The following is a 6,062-nucleotide window of genomic DNA, read 5'->3' as shown; positions in this document are numbered from 1 at the left end:
TTAATGATGTGTTACCTTGTGATGAGAGTAAAGCTGTTGAAAAATCACTTGTTCCGAGTTCCTCGAGTATAAATCTGCGTGTGACGCGCCAGAGAATGATTTCTGCCCAGAAGGAGGATAAAATCCTTCAAAAGTGTTTTTCTGCTGCTGTTTCTCCGGAAAAAGCTCAAGAAAGAAAAGCTACATATTATGTTGAGAACGGTCTACTGATGCGTAAGTGGTGCTCTGATATCACAGATGATGCTGAATGGAGTAGTGTGTATCAGATTGTAGTTCCTTCCTGTTATCGCCAGCAAGTTTTATCTTTAGCTCATGATCACGACTTGTCAGGACATCTAGGAATAAAGAAAACTTATCACCGAATTTTAAGACACTTTTTTTGGCCTAGATTAAAAACTGATGTCACACAGTTTTGTCGCACCTGCCGCACTTGTCAGATCACTGGCAAACCGAATCAAGTTATTCCGTGTGCCCCACTTGTTCCTATTCCAGTGATAGGAGAACCGTTTGAACACGTTATCGTCGATTGTGTCGGCCCTTTGCCGAAGTCTAAGACCGGTAACCAGTTTTTGTTGACTGTAATGTGTACTGCGACCAGATTCCCGGAGGCAATTCCATTGAGGAAAATTACGGCGCCTGTTGTAACCAGAGCACTTCTGAAGTTTTTTTCTACGTTTGGTTTACCCAAAGTTGTGCAGTCAGATCAAGGCACTAATTTTCTTTCGAAAATATTTACTCAGGTGTTGTCCAGTTTAGGTGTATCTCATAGAGTTGCAAGTGCCTATCACGCTGAAAGCCAGGGGGCGCTTGAGCGTTTCCACCAAACGCTGAAGGCAATGCTCAGAAAGTATTGTATGGATACGGGTAAAGAGTGGGATGAGGGTGTACCGTTACTTTTGTTTGCGATCAGAGAAGCAGTTCAGGAAAGTCTGGGATTCAGCCCTGCTGAATTAGTATTCGGACACACTGTCAGAGGACCCTTGAAAATGCTCAAGGAGAATCTGTTGTCTTTTGAGTCTAGTCCTAAAGTGAATGTGTTAGACTATGTGAGCAGGTTCCGGGAACGCTTGCATAACGCTTGTTCAGTGGCGAGAGAGTCACTTGAGGTTGCACAAAAAAAAATGAAGAATCATTACGATCGCAAATCTGTACAGCGTTCCTTTAACGAGGGCGATTCAGTGTTGGTGTTGCTGCCTATGGTAGGGTCTGCTTTATCAGCACGGTTTTCTGGACCGTATAAGGTGGTGAGAAAACTTAGTAATACAGATTACGTAATTGGGACTCCTGATAGGAAACGAAAGACTCGTGTGTGTCATGTGAACATGTTAAAGACTTTTCACAACAGGGAAGCCGTCCAGAGTGATGTTCCATCTGCAGACGAAACTGCCATTCCTGTGTTGACCGCTTGTGCTGCTGTCGAGGTTGATGATCCAGAGGATGATGGAGTGATTTTGCGCCATACTCACCAACAGTGTGCTCGTCTTAAAAACTCGGAGGTATTAACTGATTTTACATCTCATGTATCTCATTTAACTGAACAACAAGGGTATGATATTATGCAGTTGATTAATGATTTTCCTGCTTTGTTTAATGATGTACCTTCTCGTACTACAGTTCTCGAGCACGACATTAACGTGGGTGATGCTGTTCCGATCAAACAGCATGCATACCGCGTGAACCCAGCGAAAAGAGATATTATGCGGAATGAGGTTGAGTATTTGTTAGAGCATGGACTTGCTCAGTTCAGTTGTAGTCCCTGGAGTTCCCCATGTTTATTAGTGCCGAAGAGCGATGGCACTGCGCGATTTTGCACAGACTACCGGAGAGTAAACTCAGTCACCGTACCTGACTGTTTCCCTTTACCGCGCATGGAAGATTGCGTCGACAATCTCGGTCCAGCTCGTTATGTCAGTAAGTTAGATTTGTTAAAAGGGTACTGGCAAGTTCCTCTTACGGCTCGTGCTTCTGACATTTCGGCGTTTGTAACACCTGATAGTTTCCTCCAGTACTCCGTGATGGCTTTCGGTATGCGTAACGCACCAGCCACTTTTCAGCGATTGATCAACATTGTGCTGGCTGGGGTACCTAAGTGCAATGCATATTTAGACGACCTAGTAGTTTACTCTACCGATTGGTCAGAACATGTGTCCTTATTGCGAATTGTGTTTGAGCGACTTGGGAAGGCTTCGTTAACGTTAAACCTAGCTAAATGTGAATTCGGCCAGGCCACAATTACGTATCTTGGGAAGGAAGTTGGTCAAGGTCAAGTGCGCCCGTTAGAAGCTAAGGTTGCCGCCATAGCTGAGTTCCCTGCTCCAACCACCCGACGTGAACTTCGTCGATTTTTAGGGATGGCTGGCTACTATCGTGGCTTCTGTAAAAACTTTTCGACGATTGCGCACCCTTTGACTTCACTTCTTAGTCCATCTCGAACGTTTGTATGGTCTGATGAATGTCAGCATGCTTTTAACTCGATCAAAGTTCTTCTGTGTAATGCACCTGTTTTAGCCGCACCAGATTGTGCTTTTGCGTTTAAACTTGACGTGGATGCGAGTGCTGTTGGCGCTGGAGCAGTGTTAGTGCAGGAAGGTAAAGATGGCATTGATCACCCCATCTGCTACTTCTCGCGCAAGTTTAACAAACATCAGGTAAACTATTCAACGATCGAGAAGGAGGCGTTAGCACTTCTGATGGCTCTCCAGTACTTTGATGTGTATCTTGGCTCGAGTAATATTCCAGTCACTGTGTTTACCGATCATAACCCTTTAGTTTTCCTGTCACGTATGTATAATCAGAATCAACGTTTGATGCGTTGGTCTCTGATTGTACAGGGTTATGATCTGGTGATTAAACATAAAAAAGGCGTCGAAAATGTGATCGCTGACGCACTATCTAGAGTTGCTTATTGCGGCATTTGATAATTGTGTGAACAACTATATGTTTGATCTATTCCATATAGTTGGCTCTTAAGGGGGGAGGTGTTACGCTCCACGCGTGTTTTGTTTTCATTGCTTGGTGCACGTTTGTGTATTTCACACGTGTTGGCTGTTGTGCTCATTATCTTTTCTTTGTTTCTAGCTCACTCTCTCTGCTCGCAGGTTGCTGTGATTGGCCGAGTCGGACGTCAGTCATCATTAAGGCGGCGCTTGGGAGCCAATCGGAGGCCGTTCAGCGGGTTCAAAAGGATGGCGTTTTCATTCATGCTCTCTCTCTCGATCGCGAACTGAGCTCTTTGTAGCGGAATGAGTTTTGAGCTCTTTGTAGCGGAATGAGTTTTGAGCTCTTTGTAGCGGAATGAGTTTCCTATAGCGAATCGAGTTTTTTTTATCTGCCCGCACCTGAGTTGTGTGCCATGTGCTTTGATATTTGTGATGTGTTGTCTTTTGTTTTCGTTGCTATGATACTTTGAGTAACAGCTGAGACAGCGGGAAGAGAACGCAGGTCAGTATATCGCGATATACACTGTACACGTAGCAAATGATTGTCTAGACACACTAGGTAAGAAGTGAGCGCCACTTAATGTATGTTCTGTTTTGTTAGATAGTTAGTTACGGTGCCGGATGCACTGAAGATTTCGGTTTATTTTCTACATTTTGCTTTGGTTAGATTAGGTTTAGATTAAGGGTTGTTTTGTTTTTACTTGGTTCTTTCCTTTGGCGCCGCTTTCGTTCTTTTCCCATTTTATTGTTTGTTTGTTTATATTTTCACCTTGTACATAGCACGCAATACTACTGTTGTTACTTTACTGGATCTAGTGGCTTCGGCTTTTTGTGTGAATAAACGTCCAGTATTTTTCTCTTCCAAAGTTGTCTGTCATGTTCTTCCACCTCATTTCATAACCAGCAGTACGTTAATATGTAAATGTTACGGTACATTTCCTAGACTCAAAGTTCGTAACACTGTGTATTTTGTTTTTCAGGACATCGCCTGTCACATCTACTATCAAGACACACCTGACATGAACTAGGAACAATAATTTAAAAGGAAATATATTAAACATGAAAAAACAGTACCAACCATGAACCCAGAAAACCTGTTACAAGCACAGCTTTTTTCCAGAAGTACTTGGATCTATAAATGCTTAGGTGTAGTGGAAAAGTCATTATCACAGTGTTATATAACTACTGTATCACTGCTGTCATGTCTCTTCTTTTGACTCAGAAGAAGATATTTTGAGTAATGTTTGTGTTGAAACACAGAATAAAGGAGGTTATTCAGATGTGAAAATGACACGAGAGGATTAAAGGATGACTTGCTCAAATTTTTGCATGACCTATCCCTTTAACATTCACATTTGATCAAATAATATTTGCATTACATTTGTATATATTTGCTTAACAGGCTCCAATACCAAATGCATTTAAGACAAATATATATACAAGAACTATACAGCAAATATTGTGTGATTGCACTTCCTGAATGTGTTTCCAGCAGCTGTCGCTCTGATCCGATATGATCTGTTCCTGTTTTAAACAGAAGCACCAGATTGACTGGATTCACTTGCATTGAAGCACTGAATGTTTTCATTGTTCTTGTGAACACTTGAAGGAAACCTGATTTGACCTGTTTAATCTGGCTCAGGTGAATCTGAATGACTTCTTTAATCGCACACATTATATCTGTGTCTCATTTCAAAGGCTTCTTCCTCCAGAGGTCACATTTGTCGGCCCCATATGTCATAAAGGATTTCTTATTTCAGAACAGTAACATTATAAAAGTGACAGTTATCCCTAATAAAGCATAGATTGTTGTAATTTCTTAATGACTTTGTAATGGTCAGTTTACTAAAATGAAGCCGCTTCAATGACGTGACAAATGAAAGGAGGACTCAGCCTTCGAAATGAAACACAGAAAAAGTCTGAAGTGAGCTTATACATTTACATGTGTGCCGTTTAAGCCCATGTGGTATCAATAAGACTACATATTTTAATGCAAATGTAAATTATTCATATAAAATGCAACATTTTGTTTAATCTGAATATAATTTCAGGATGTGTTCTGAGCTCTATGAATTCATTTAATAAAGTTTTATGAGAGATTGAATGTTATTGGAAACAATAGGAATCAATTGAGCCAAACTGACAAATATATATATATATATATATATATATATATATATATATATATATATAGAGAGAGAGAGAGAGAGAGAGAGTATTATAGTTACAAACAGAGTATCTTAATTTGGCTCTATAAAAAAAAAGAAAAAAGAAAAAATCATGCTTGGCAAAATGTCACTCAAACCAATCAATCAATTAATCTGAACTGTACTGAGTAAAAAGTGCATAGTATGTGAATAGTACAGATTACTAGATTTTTACAATGAAGTTAAGACATTGAGTAAAGTTAACTAAAAAGTGTTAGTTAGAATCCCTGTTGGATTTTATCGTTCAGATTAATTAAAAACAGCAAAAACTCTTTAAGATAAAGCAATATTAATTATGCGGCTGTAAAGTTCATCATCTTGTTCCTGGGAGGATGTTGTGATTGGATCGAACTTCTGATGAAGAGAAGAGAACCGGCAGCAGCATTTTTATTCCTTTTTTCACTTTTTATACTCAATCCTTGTTGTTTTAGTTATATTTGTAGCTCTATTGTTTATTTGAAGACACAGAAGCTTTAAATTCATTCTTTATTTTGCAAAGTCCATTGCAACAGTGACGTGTAAAAGAGTGAAAGTTCACAGTGGAAACAAACAAAGATCAGCTGTTCATCTACTGAAGCTGCGTCACCTGTTCTTCACACAGAACCTGTCTCACTACAGATACTTCATTAAAGTCAAACCCAGAATTATTTTATCTATGTGAACATTTACACACCTTACAGTTTGAACCTGCTCAGGTGTGTATTTTAGATGGGTGTTAGTGTGTCTTTTGTTTTTCAGGACATCACCTGTCACATCTACTATCAAGACACACCTGACATGAACGAGGAACAATAATTTAAAAGGAAATATATTAAACATGAAAAAACAATACCAACCACAAACCCAGCAAACCTGTTACAAGCACAGCTTTTTTCCAGAAGTACTTGGATCTATAAATGCTTAGGTGTAGTGGAGA

Source organism: Scardinius erythrophthalmus (assembly GCF_964197995.2).
Source record: "Scardinius erythrophthalmus genome assembly, chromosome: 3".
NCBI lineage: Eukaryota > Metazoa > Chordata > Actinopteri > Cypriniformes > Leuciscidae > Scardinius > Scardinius erythrophthalmus.
This window is presented reverse-complemented; position numbering follows the sequence as displayed.